Source organism: Dreissena polymorpha, chromosome 9 (assembly GCF_020536995.1).
Source record: "Dreissena polymorpha isolate Duluth1 chromosome 9, UMN_Dpol_1.0, whole genome shotgun sequence".
Classification (NCBI taxonomy): Eukaryota; Metazoa; Mollusca; class Bivalvia; order Myida; family Dreissenidae; genus Dreissena; species Dreissena polymorpha.
This window is the reverse complement of record NC_068363.1, coordinates 3,923,820-3,937,239: the sequence shown is the minus strand read 5'-3', so window position 1 is coordinate 3,937,239 and position 13,420 is coordinate 3,923,820. Positions and strand designations below refer to the sequence as shown.

The window sequence follows — 13,420 nt, the reverse complement described above, 5'->3', positions numbered from 1 at the left end:
CGCTGGGATCGTATCGTCGTATGCAATTTGCGAAGTGCGTAGTCTAATAAGTCTTTCCGCAACCAAGCGCGGTCACAATCGTAAAACACCGACAATCTCGCCAAAGTTCTGTGTAAGAATGAAAATGTTAATGATGAAAAGAAAATCGTTCTTTATTGTGTGGTTAAAACGTAATGTTGTTTAAAGAAATGTTATTTAGTTATGTTTAAATGAGATTTGGAATCTCTATTAAGACTGATAGCGATTATCAGAAGCACGATTGCCTTACCTATTTTCGCTTTCATTTTTCACTCATAAAAGAAGTGCAACCCACAATTCCTTTCGCGTTAGTACACAGGTCAGTAAGACCGGTGTGTACACAATATTTTCTCTCAGGGTTTTAGAGACAACACTATTGACATGGTGGTTTTAAAGTATCTTTTTAAACATTTTTAAATCATCGAATGAATCATAAACGTATTTCGGATTGTGTGTTTGTCATTCATAATTGTTAACTTCGATGGGAATAAAATAATTCGCTACGAGTAACGGCAGGATTACGATTTCGTAAATCGGGTTTTGAGTCACAGTGGTTAGCATTCGATACAAACGCTATAAAAAATGGCGTGATTTAAAATACATTCCATTATAGGGATGGAAAAACAGAAAATAGATGTCGACAAAGGGATGGACAAACAGAAAATGGAGGTGTATATCGTTGTAAATGTATTGATATATGCACTGGATTAAAGGTGTCATTAATTTAAATAAAAATTAGTTTTTGTTTTGCTGCTGCAATTTTTTTTTTTAATTTTACCAAGAAAAGTATCACATTCTCGATTTTTTGTCTATTTCTTCTCATATTTTCGATAGGAAAGTATTAAAAGGAACAGTGTAAAATGGAACTATTTTTACGTGACACAATCGGTAGTTATTTGGTCGTCTGGAATGTTGTGTACATGTAGGAGGCTCGAAAAGAATAATTATAATTTATATAGTTATGTCAATTTATAATTTGTCTTTGATTAAATGTGTCAATGGCATGAAATAGAATAAATAGAATACATGGTTGGTGCCGAGATGGAGGAAGTTTATCCGGTTCTGCCCGAAAAAGAAAAATATGGCTCTCTATTATCCTGATTCATGCCGTTGACACATTTTATCAAAGACACATTATAAATTGACATACCAACATAAATATTCTTGTCGAGCAACATATATGACAAATATTTTTTTTATTTATTAAAAAAATATACCACTGAAATTGCAGAGATTGTATTTGAGAGCAAGGAACGACATCTCTGCGTGGAGAATGTGAACGATCAAGCCATATCATTCTATTTCAAGCTAGAATAAATAATCGAATTTCAATTTACTTTTATTCTCTTCCTATTCACCGCATAGAATATAACACTGTTTGGTCACTTTTAATGCTATTAAATTCCGACTCGTATTTACTCACGTGATACATGTTAATCACGTGACCACTATTTAGTACGATGATTTTGTGTGTTCATGAAAGATTTTGCTAGCATAGACAAAATTTGATAATAACTCGTTTTTATATTATTTTCTCATTTTCGTAAGAGAAATACTATGCGTACTAAAATCGTAGTTTTAAAACGTGTGTAATCGATGAACGTCATAACATATTCATCAATAAGAAACGAACAACGCCCTTTCAAGTATGTCACGATTTCTTTCACATATAGAATGTCTAAACAAGTTTATTAGTTTATTAAAGTCTCATCAGCATACATGTATATATAATTACAACATACAATAAAACATATACATAATAATTAAATGCTGCCACTCGAAAGTATCGAGTTATAGGAGACCAGAGTATTATATCAACACAATAATCATAAAATAATATATAAATGAAAGGGAGCTAACCCAAGAATTTAAATGACAGAAAACTATAACATGAACTACAGAGTTAACTCTCTTCCAAATACCATAAATAATATAGTCTCTACTTAAATCTGGGCATCAGTTAAAACATCAATTAAAACAGCTTTGTGCAATCTTACATTTATGAGACTAAGTCACATATTGCACAATACAGTTAAAGACTATATTACATGATACAATTTTGATTGCCCCCACTGACCTGACCTTAAAATTTTCCATAAGAAATTAAGCATAAAATACTGAAAGCGAAAATAAAGCACAATGTTTTACAAAGTCATACATCGCATATGGTCAGACGATCTACGAACTGGTCAGTGGTGACATATTAACACAGGGATGAAAAATTAATTATCAAGTTTAAAAGGTGCTGTTTAATACAATAAAAGTCTTAAGTGTTAAAACAGATTTTCATTCTAGGTCGGAAATGACAAACACACCATTTTATTAATAATATCTGAATAATGGTTCTGTGCATCAGTATAGCAGATACAAAACAAACAAAAAATATGCAGGGATTTGGTGGATACACTAAAAAACAATGAACGATTTTGCCGTTGTTCTATTGGTATCGTAAGTACAATATATGAAGTGAAAGTGGATTATTTTCAGGCAAACTGTTAACATGAATTGCAATTACATACGACTAATTAGCTGTTTTAGTGCATTCTTTCAAACAATCAAACGAACAACACGCGCAACAAAATCAACAAACATTTCATGATCACGATTGCTATATTATATACATGTATACAGAATGAAATATCTAAGAACCTAAGTATACTTCAAGTTGAACTGTTTTCATTTCAAGTGTCAATCGTATTGAGTCTGTTGTCTGGGATTATTAATGCTTACTGCCTGCCACTACGTGTCTTTTATCGAACCAGGACTGGTATCACCTATAGTACATGTAACTGTATCAACAAACAGATGGAGCATGAATTAAACATCGATATCATTCAACGTTCGATTGCATTCGATCCGATATGATTCAAAGATGATGGCGTTCTTTGCACGAATGTTCCACATATATGCATTTGAGTGATGCGAATATTTCAAAAGGATAATTTTTTTACAAACAGTCCATATATGCCAGCACGAAAACAGATTAATCAATGTGTTTAAAATAAGGAATAAAAACGGACTTAACTAATTGTTTAGGAAAACCCTGGCGAATACTTATTTTTTTTTTTAATTGTGGAAATTGATATGCAACATTTAACATATTAGATGAATGCGTTATTGTGATTTTAAGGTTTCATATTGAATCCGTATACCACAGGCTAGAACAGCAATCCGAAAAGATGGATTGAGTCCTAAACAGATTTATATGTCGACTTAAAAAACTTAAATAAAAAAGGATACAATCTTTTGAAACTACCTTTCGTACGTCAACTATGGGTCAAGGTGAAGGTCAAGGATACGGAAAGGGTCGCGGAGGACTGTGTCCCGGCTTACTGTGGGGGATTCTGTGGTTCCTCATCCTTATATTCCTCGGCTGGCCAATCGCATTCTTCGTCGCCTGGTGGTACATCTTCCTGCTGCCTTTCTCCGCCTGTATCGGCCCCCTGAAGGGAGTTTGCGAAGCACTGCTAAAGGTCGTCCAACTTCCGCTCACTTGCGCGGAGAACATGGTTGCCATGAAGCCGCTCTGTGGATAGTTCGTGTATATACTAAAAATATTAATCCGATTGAATATGTGGATCTTTGGTGCATAAACTAGTAAATTTCAGAAGTCACAAGTTTGTTTATTTTGAGTCCTATGTATGAACTATTAATATAATAATTGAAATGATATTAGATCACCGGTAATCTAATAATAACAATGTTTATGCAAGTGTGGCGGTTTTCCAATCTCGTTATTTCAAAAATTTAACCATGAGGTAAATAAATTAATTGTTCGTTTCTTTGGAACGTAAATATACTTTATAATCCTCGGACAATTTAACACTGCCCATAGTCGGCAAAAATATAGACTTCTTGTAATGAAGTTTATCCAAGTAGTATAAGGCAGCAGCCATGATAAATTTGACTGATGGGCAACATGCTGTACAAGTGGACGCTGTGGTCTAACTAATTTTGATTAAGGTAGCGCACCCGTAATGGATACCTATACAAATATAATCGAATCTATTATTTTCTTAATCAGCATCATTGCACTGAACTACATGCAAATTTTTAGGTAGTCTTTCCATGCTTTAAAAAAAATATACTGATTTTTTCAAAACCACCCCCACACTCGGCTTTTGTCTAGTATATGTGCACCCCTGGGGTATATGAAAGTTCCATAATACATCCAGATTTCCAAATATAGACATGTAGTTTGTGTGTACAAATGCAGTAAAGGTGTTGACAGTTTAAACAAGATGAACAAAGTTTTCTTTTACAGACATTTATCTTTTATACAACTTGTTTTTTATGGAAGAGCGCCATGTAAGTGGTTTCAGGCAAGTAGAAATTTGGTTGGTTTAAAACAAAGTTCATAAAATTGAAAATAGTATCATTTAAGTAATTTTTTTTAACTTAGCTTTTATAGATACACTATATAAAGCAAAATATTAAGAAGTAGACAGATTCACCGTTTACTTTTTGAAATAAAAATAAAAATGCAACATACATGTTTCGTATTTTCAGCAGTTAATCACCCAATTTAGCCATAACGTTGCTTTAATTTTAAAAATTGAAGAATGTGCATAAAAATTGCAACATATTTAACAATAAACATAGCTTATATGCCATATTCAATCACATTACGTTAGAAAAGAAATAAAACGCGTCGCAAAAAAGGATACGTCGTCGGCAAGATGCGAAACTGCGCGGGAATATCCCAAAAGATTTCTAGTATATCGCCTTAACCACTAGGCTACGGCACCTAAAATTAATCTCTTCAACCTTCGAATGAATGGCGGGAAATCATTAGGGGTGCGCTACCTTAATTAGTTTAACGCTTTTTTTAGAATATGGCACGATGAGTAAAACAGATAAGTTAAAAGAACGCTATCTAACCGAATTGCATAAAACACGAATTTCAGAAATATACGGTGCACAACAACAGGGTTGTCCAGTTCGCGCAGTGATTGGTGCTCTTCTCACCTGGGCGACTTGGGATTCGATCCCCGTTGCCGTTATGCGAGTTAATTTGGTGGTCGCCATACCGGGCAGGCGGGGTTAACACCGCGTACGCCTGCCTCCACCTCACAGCCCAAGACAACACCCGTATAGTGAATGCCTGTCAGTAAAAAATAACAAACAGATGAATATTGCAGCTGACATTCAGAATGATTTTAAATTTTCGTTGGTCTAGAAAGTGAAATGCAGGTTCGATTTTCTGGGCATCACATTATGTAACCTAAGGGTTGCAATCTACGGGAAGAAACTTATACAATTCAAATTAAAATGTGATACAAATGTTCAATCCTTTATTAATAATAGTATGAATTATTTATTCAACAATGGGTGACTTCATGTTCAAATGATCTTAAATCCGAGAATGATTTTGAATTTTATGTTAAATTTAGTATTGTTATAGTAATATGAACTAAGCTTAAGGTTTGAGCACGTAAAATATGATACGTTATAAATACTACATATGTCTTCATAATTCTGTATTCCACAAATTTGCTACATGTAAATAAAATATCAATTATTGCATATTTCATCGTTATAAAGGGTAGAAGTAACCATAAAAGATAAAATCAATTTTCCAATACATCCAGAAACACAGATTGCCTTTTTTGTTATTGGTGTTTTGTGGACCATTTCCCGATACTCGGATTGAGTTTTAACAGAGCGATCGATTGAAATAAACTAAACAATTGATGAAGGTAAATCTATAAATAATAAAAATCCAGTTTAAACATGTTTATTTATGTGGAACTTTTTCAATAATAGTTATTTTTTCGTTGGACCCGGTTACATGTCCATTTGAAAACGCGGTTTGACCCAGAGTAAATGTTCATCAAAACCTGCAATATTTGTCAAACGAAAAGAAAAAGGTTTAACGTAGAAAGACGTATATTCCGTTTTGTTTTCTAAACTTGAATTAAAAATAAACCACTATTTTGACTTTATATGTATTTCGTTTTTAAAGGGGCCGTCAACCAGATTTCACGAAAAAAGAAAAGTTATAGAATACTGTATTTTTTTACAATTATTAGTTCATATTGATTAAAATATCACGACTGGTATATTGCATTAATTGAAAACGTTGTTAAGTTTTCATATTTTCAGTATATTTTGAAATACAACTTTACTGGGTATGTGTACCAGGTAACTACCAGTTAACGATAAATAACGCAAGTAGGTTGATCATCATCGTCACGTGGTAAACCCACGAATGCAAATTGTGCATGCTAAGTGAATTGTATATATTTTATATTATATAAAATGATCAATCTACTTGCGTTATTTAAAGTGTGTGTGTCGTTATGTCATCTATTTTCGCGATGTACTTTCGATTATATATCGCGAGATTTTATTACCGAATATACTGAAAATATGAACTTTTTTTCAAGTAATGTAATATACCAGTCAAGATATTTTAATCAATATAAACTATTAATTGTAAAAACACACACGGTGTTTTAGAGATTTTATTTTTTCGTAAATCTGGTTGTAGGCCCCTTTAAATCGGTTCAAACGATAAACTTATGATTTAAAAGATTAATGAACAAAAAATTTGTTTACACGACACGGATGCCCCCAAATGAAGCTTTGTCACTACAAAAAAGCATAACTGTGTAAATGTTTTTGAGATATGCGTCGAGTTTATAAGGTTGCTGCATAACAGGTGTTCAATATTTAAAGTTTGTTGTTTGTTACATAAATGTAATCTGCTGCCGTTTGTATGTGTTATTTTTTCTGCCAATTGTTTTCATGCAAATAACAGGAATAGATAAAACGTGTGACCAAGTTTGGTTAAGATCGTATAAAAACTACTTGAATTATAGAGCGGCCACCATGCTGAATGTTTAAAACGCACTTAGTGACCCATTGACCTTGTTTTTGGCCCGGCATAGCACATGTTCAAACTTGGCCTAAAGATCATCTAGATAAAACTTGTGACCAAGTTTGTTGAAGATCGGATGAAAATTACTTGAATTAGAGATCGGACACCATCATACATGTTTGAAACGTACTTAGTAACCTCGTGGTAGACACACAAACTGACAAACAGACCTCTGAAGGCAGAATGCTTGTAAATCGTTTTTGCGGTATATCCAGTCACAACCTTCGTGGTGGGGCGGACTCTGTGGCACTCTGAAATCTACTTAACAACGTTTATTACAATGTAGTTTAGGATCAGCAACGACAATTTAGATCTACCATTATATAAACAATCAAAACGTGAATTTAAATCATATGCACTTAGTCGTAAACTCTCTTACCAACGACGTATTAGAGATAAATTAGTGAGTTCGAAACAAAATCCACACGAATTTTTGTGAATATCTTACGTAATTCTAGATCCCCAACCAACGCGAGTTCCAGATACCCTATTTCACAAGAGCAATGGCATTACCAGTTCTAATTTTGTTTTGAAGCCCCTGTAAATTCAAACGATACTGTCGATATTATTGATCTAGTCGCACCCAGTGATCCAACACTTGACCGCGATATTACTGAAGCTGAAGTACTAAATGCTATTAATAAGCTTAAAGTAGGTAAATCTCCAGGACCTGATATGTTTCTATCCCAATTTGTAAAATCAAGTAAAGATATTACTGTCCCAATCATGACTAAAATGTTTAGTCATATTTTCAATACGGGCATTTTCCCTGATGACTGGGCAGATAGTGTCATATGCCCACTCCATAAGTCAGGATCTCTCTCCGACCCCAACAATTACCGCGGTATATCCCTTATGAATATAGTATGTAAGGTTTATTCCTTTGTATTAAACACTAGACTGTACACGTGGGCGGAAGCAAACGATAAGATAGACGAATCACAGGCGGGTTTCGTAAGGATTATTCATCTATTCACCCTTAATGGTATTATTCAAAAGTATTTAACACAAAAGCGTTGTCGAATTTATGTATAATATGTGGATTTTTCTAAGGCTTTTGATAATTTACTTCACAATAAACTCTTCGCGTGTCTAACGAATAAGGAAATTTATGGACATTTTCTTAATGCTTTGAGAGCTATGTTCTCTAATATGAGGGCAGCTGTGAAAACAAATGGTGGTATAACAGCGAGCATTCCATGTCTTACAGGTACCCGTAAAGGTGATACATGCAGTCCATTACTGTTCATTCTCTTAATTGATGTCCTTAATACATTTCTCATGAACACATGTAAAAACGGCATATTTGTAACTAAAGACATCTTTGAAATATTGACTCTCATTTAACAAATATATGGGTCTAATTTTTACTCCTAAATTGTCATGGTCACGATCGCAAAGAAAACTTGCATGTCATGCAACAATGTCTATAATCTGTATAAGAAATTATCAAACACAATATGGCTATTTTTATTTTAATGAGTGTTTTAAATTAATTGATTCTATGGTTAAACCTATTCTACTCTATGTTTTAGAGATACGGGGTTTTAAATTTTCGCCTATAATTGAACGTGTACAAACGCACTAATGTAAATTGTTTCTTGGTGTTTCACGCTCGACAAACACAGATATGATCGTAGGTGAATGTGGCAGATTACCTTTTTATGTAGATCATGTAAGTCGTTTTATCAAATGCTGGTGTATACTACTTCAAATGAGTTCAAATAGGTATTCCGAACAAACCTATATTATGTTATACATGTATTATCTTGAATCAGTAGGTAAGGCATACTTGGACATCAGAAGTAAGAGTTACCTTTGTAAGTACGGTGTTGGACTTGTCTTGCTTTCTCAAGACATTGGAGATGTTGATAGTTTTATACATAGTTTTAGGCTTAGAATATCAGATTGCAATAAACAAGACGGGGAAACCATATTGATTCTTGACCTTAATGTGATCACTATAAACTTTTTAAATCTGTATAAGTGACTGAAAAATATTTATTAATGGACTTGCCCTTTTCTCTTCAAAATAGCTATGCCAAATATCGATGTTCTAGTCAAACATTAGCAATTGAAACAGGAAGACACTTTGGTATACCAAGAGCTGAGCGGTAATGTACTTACTGTTATAACCACAATAGTGTTGTTGTTGAGGATGAGCATCATGTTTAATTTGATTGTAAAAAGTACTCAGATATACGGTCATTCCATCTGCCTAATATACAACCCAATCATTTTACAGTTAATAGATTTTACAATTTACTAACCTCTGGAAACTGTTTTTTTTTCATGTTCTCACTCTGTAAGATAACAATTATAAATGTATGTAAATATTCAATTCTATGTATATGCATTTTGTTATGGGACGGTGGCCTTGAATCAGAGACTGAATTAACTTAATTACAGACAGACGGACGGACAGACAGACAGACAGACAGACAGACATACAGGCAGGCAGGCAGGCAGGCAGGCAGGCAGGCAGTGCGAAAACTATATGCCACCCGTTGGGGGCATACAAATACGAATGATGGTCTTGGACCGACCATGTAAAGGTTCTATAAATGAGTGTGGAAAGGATAAGAAAATCTTTTTTAGTTACATTTTGTATATCGTTATTGTTTTTGAAAGGTTATGAATTTTTGCTTGACGATGTACAGTAAAATAATATTTGGTGGACAAAGGCTGTGACTGCAAACATACCAAAATGAAACAAAGTGTCACGGTACCAAACTTAAGCGCGATTGGTGATGAGGGAGTCGGCGAGTATTGAAAAATGTGCAGCCAGCCCATAACTCGAACCCGGGACTTCCCGCTTACAAGGCTGTACCGAGTGAGCAAACCGGGCCGCCAACACAGCTAATCATCAATCCCGCTTAAGTTCGGTACCGTGACAAAATCAACAAGTCAAATTTACTCATACATTTACAAATTTGTATTTAAACAATAAACGCATTATCAGGATCATAGGTGGGGATCTTATTAAACTTCGCAAGTCTTTCTTTTAAGGCAAGTGGAAACCTGCATGTTGAATACAGGACAAAACGTCCGACGTATCATTAAACATGATGATGATGAAGGGTCAAGGCAATATCATTTGCGCTCACGTCGCATATGCTGCGCTTTCGTAGCAACGCATTGATAAGGCGGTTTCAGCCGCCGTGTCATCGCATTGAACGCCAGGTTGAGGCTATAATTGTGAGCATGTTAATATACATCGGCGCAGCTCTGTATTAGGACGTCGCGCTTGAGAATGCTTTGGTATCGCCTTAACAACGTTTTGTGGTCTTAAAGAACGCCGTGAACGCAGCGTCGCCGCGCTGTGTAAATGCTGTACAAACGCTGTAGTTGTGGGCGGCGTTTGCACTGAGACTGTACAGCTACCCAACTTCGCGAGCATGCAAATATCCCGTGGTATACGCAATGTTATAACGTTGTGCATGAAATGTAGCCACTTCATGCTCACCGCAACGCGGTACGGTCGCTATAATGACGCTGTCAGAACGCGATCAAGACGCAGTAGAGACGCAATGTGAGCGCCATAAAATACCAATATTATTTTTTTATACATTTTTCGGCACTACACTCTGACATTTTAGATCACCGACCAAGCTCTGTGGCAACTTTTAAGATATATATTATCAAAACAAATAGGATATTAAAACACAGACTAGAAAACAAAAGATTCACACACTGTGTGAGTCATTTTTAAGCTGTTTTAAAAAATGTGCTCTAAAGCCAGTATTTAAGAACACATTTCTTCCATCAGTAATTATGTACATCATAATGTGTGATTGAAATTAACTTTAACTCCAATTTACACTTTTATACTTCTTAACAACCGACGCTTAAATAAAACTGTATTTGTGATTGAACTTCAAAATTATGCATTATTTAATCAGATGACCAAGAATGTATGAACGTAAAAGCCCCATTACTACTCAAAATCAATGAAATTTTCGTACAATATTTCCTTAAATAAAGTTAAGCAATTAAAAATCAGTGTTCCTTATGGAAATTGCCGAAATCTAAACGCCAGATGTGGTCTGGTCAAGTAGATGTTTGTAGATACAAAATGCTCGTTTGTAATATTGTTTTGCATATTTAATTCCATTTTAATTTCCCGCATCGATATCTATTCATACAACACATGAACACTAACATGGTACCATTTAAGTGTTCGTGTGTCGTATTAATAAATATATTTGCGGGAAATTAAAATGCTATTGCTATAAGAAACACTGATTGTTTAGGTGTTAACTTTACTTAACGAATTACTTCACTAAATTTTCGTTGATTTTGAGTATCATGGAGACTTTAAATACGAATTATTCAACTCTTTTTGTAAGCTGCTTGTTAATCTTCTATTTGCGAAATACTATCAACGGAAATGGGACGCAAAATGCAAGCGTGTCTCACTTAGCTCACACTCTTGTGCCCAGCGCCCACATGAATGTCTTACTCGATTCACCCTTTGTTACACAGCGTACACATGCATGTCTTACTGAATTCACCCTCTGTTGCACAGCGTCCACATGCATGTCTTACTGTATTCACCCTCTGTTGCCCAGCGCCCACATGCATGTATTACTGAATTCACCCTCTGTTGGACAGCGTCCACTTGCATGTCTTACTGTATTCACCCTCTGTTGCCCAGCGCCCACATGCATGTACTACTGAATTCACCCTCTGTTGGACAGCTTCCACATGCATGTCTTACTGTATTCATCCTCTGTTGCCCGGCGCCCACATGCATGTATTAATGAATTCACCCTCTGTTGGACAGCGTCCACATGCATGTCTTACTGTATTCATCCTCTGTTGCACAGCGTCCACATGCATGTCTTACTGAATTCACCCTCTGTTGCCCAGCGCCCACATGCATGTCTTACTGTATTCACCCTCTGTTGCACAGCGCGCACATGCCTGTCTTACTCAATTCACCCTCTGTTGCCCAGCGCCCTTATGCATGTATTACTGAATTCACCCTCTGGTGCACAGCTTCCACGTGCATGTCTTACTGAATTCACCCTTTGATGCACAGCGTCCACATGCATGTTTTACTTAATTCACCCTCTGGTGCACAGCGTCCACATGCATGTTTTACTTAATTCACCCTCTGGTGCACAGCGTCCACATGCGTGTCTAATCGAATTCACCCTCTGGTGCACAGCGTCCACAAGCATGTTCCTCTGGTACCCACCGTCCACATGCGTGTCTTACTTTATTCAGCCAGTGATGCCAAGCGTCCATTTACCAGGGTGAGTTTTAGAAAACTAAAATGCACGTGGGAGTAATGTATTTTTAAAAGCGCACGATGAAATTCAGTACATTCCAGTAAGCAACATACTTAATTTATAAAATGGCCAGTGCCGATGTAGAACAGCATTCTGATACGTCTGAAGCGGTAATAAGGTAAAAATTACATCCTAGATTCTTTATGATTGTGTCATGACTTGATGGTACTTTCAATGTGCATGCAGACACATGTTAATGCTTAATGACCCTTGCATAGTGCCTGATGATAAATGTCTTTTTACATTCGGCTTCATGGTATCATTCATGTGTACAGATGCATCATATTTGTTCGTAAATTGCATGCTGGGGATGTGTATGTTGGTTTGTGCAGAGAGACTTGTGAAATAGGCACAGTGCATAATGGAATCAAACATTACTGCATTGAATACATTAACGTGATGGAAAGATGTGAGTTTTATTTAAGCACACAGCAACATACAATCTTGCATGATGCACTAATGTCAATTGACAGTCGTTCCGATATGATATGGGCGGCTACCTTAATATACGGCGTATAACGGAAATTTCATGTTATGGCAGATGTTACGCCTCTTTGTGTGATATTTGCCACGGATACTAAATTAGCCGCGTGTTTTTAGACATACATAGTTTGCCATAATTTTGAAAGGTAAACAAGTGTATTTACTTAAATAGGGAAATATATCAGCACTATCGTCTGGATTTTTGTATAAATTACTATGCTCTGAGTATAATTTTTCTTTTATATTTAATCGTTTATTACGTGTTTCCAGCAAAATCTATCTACATATCTATTAAACATTGCTTTTCCTGCCAAAGGCGGAGGGATATTATTTTGGCGTTGCCCATCCGTCCGCCGTTCGTTAATCCGCCTGTGTTTGTCGGAAGCTGTTTTTCGGCAACTTTCAGGAGTTAGAATAAAACTTGAAATACATGTGTTTTATCGCCTCTGCGACTTATGTGTACGCACGTGAGCCAGACCGATAGCCAATGATCGGAGAGATGCGCTATGCGAGAGTCGGCCGATTCTTCGCAACTGCTGCGCGAGCCTCATCGCACTTTTGACAGGTCGCCGCGCGGCATCGGATGATAGACCGACACAAGCTTCCCGCACATGTCAAGGCTCTCCGTATCGAAGGCATAGAAGCCGTGTCCAACTTAACGACTCTGGGCCGACATGTTCTAGTTCCGTTCGCACCACCGAGGGCAGGCCTTTGGTTTCCTCCACTGGACGGGTGTGTA

General features: G+C 36.0%; 1 protein-coding gene across 1 annotated transcript in view; it reads left to right on the top strand.

Moving 5' to 3' along the window:
* LOC127845594 (uncharacterized) overlaps positions 1 to 13,420 on the top strand; it is a 317,330-nt gene that overhangs the window by 150,760 nt on the left and 153,150 nt on the right. The window lies entirely within an intron of this gene.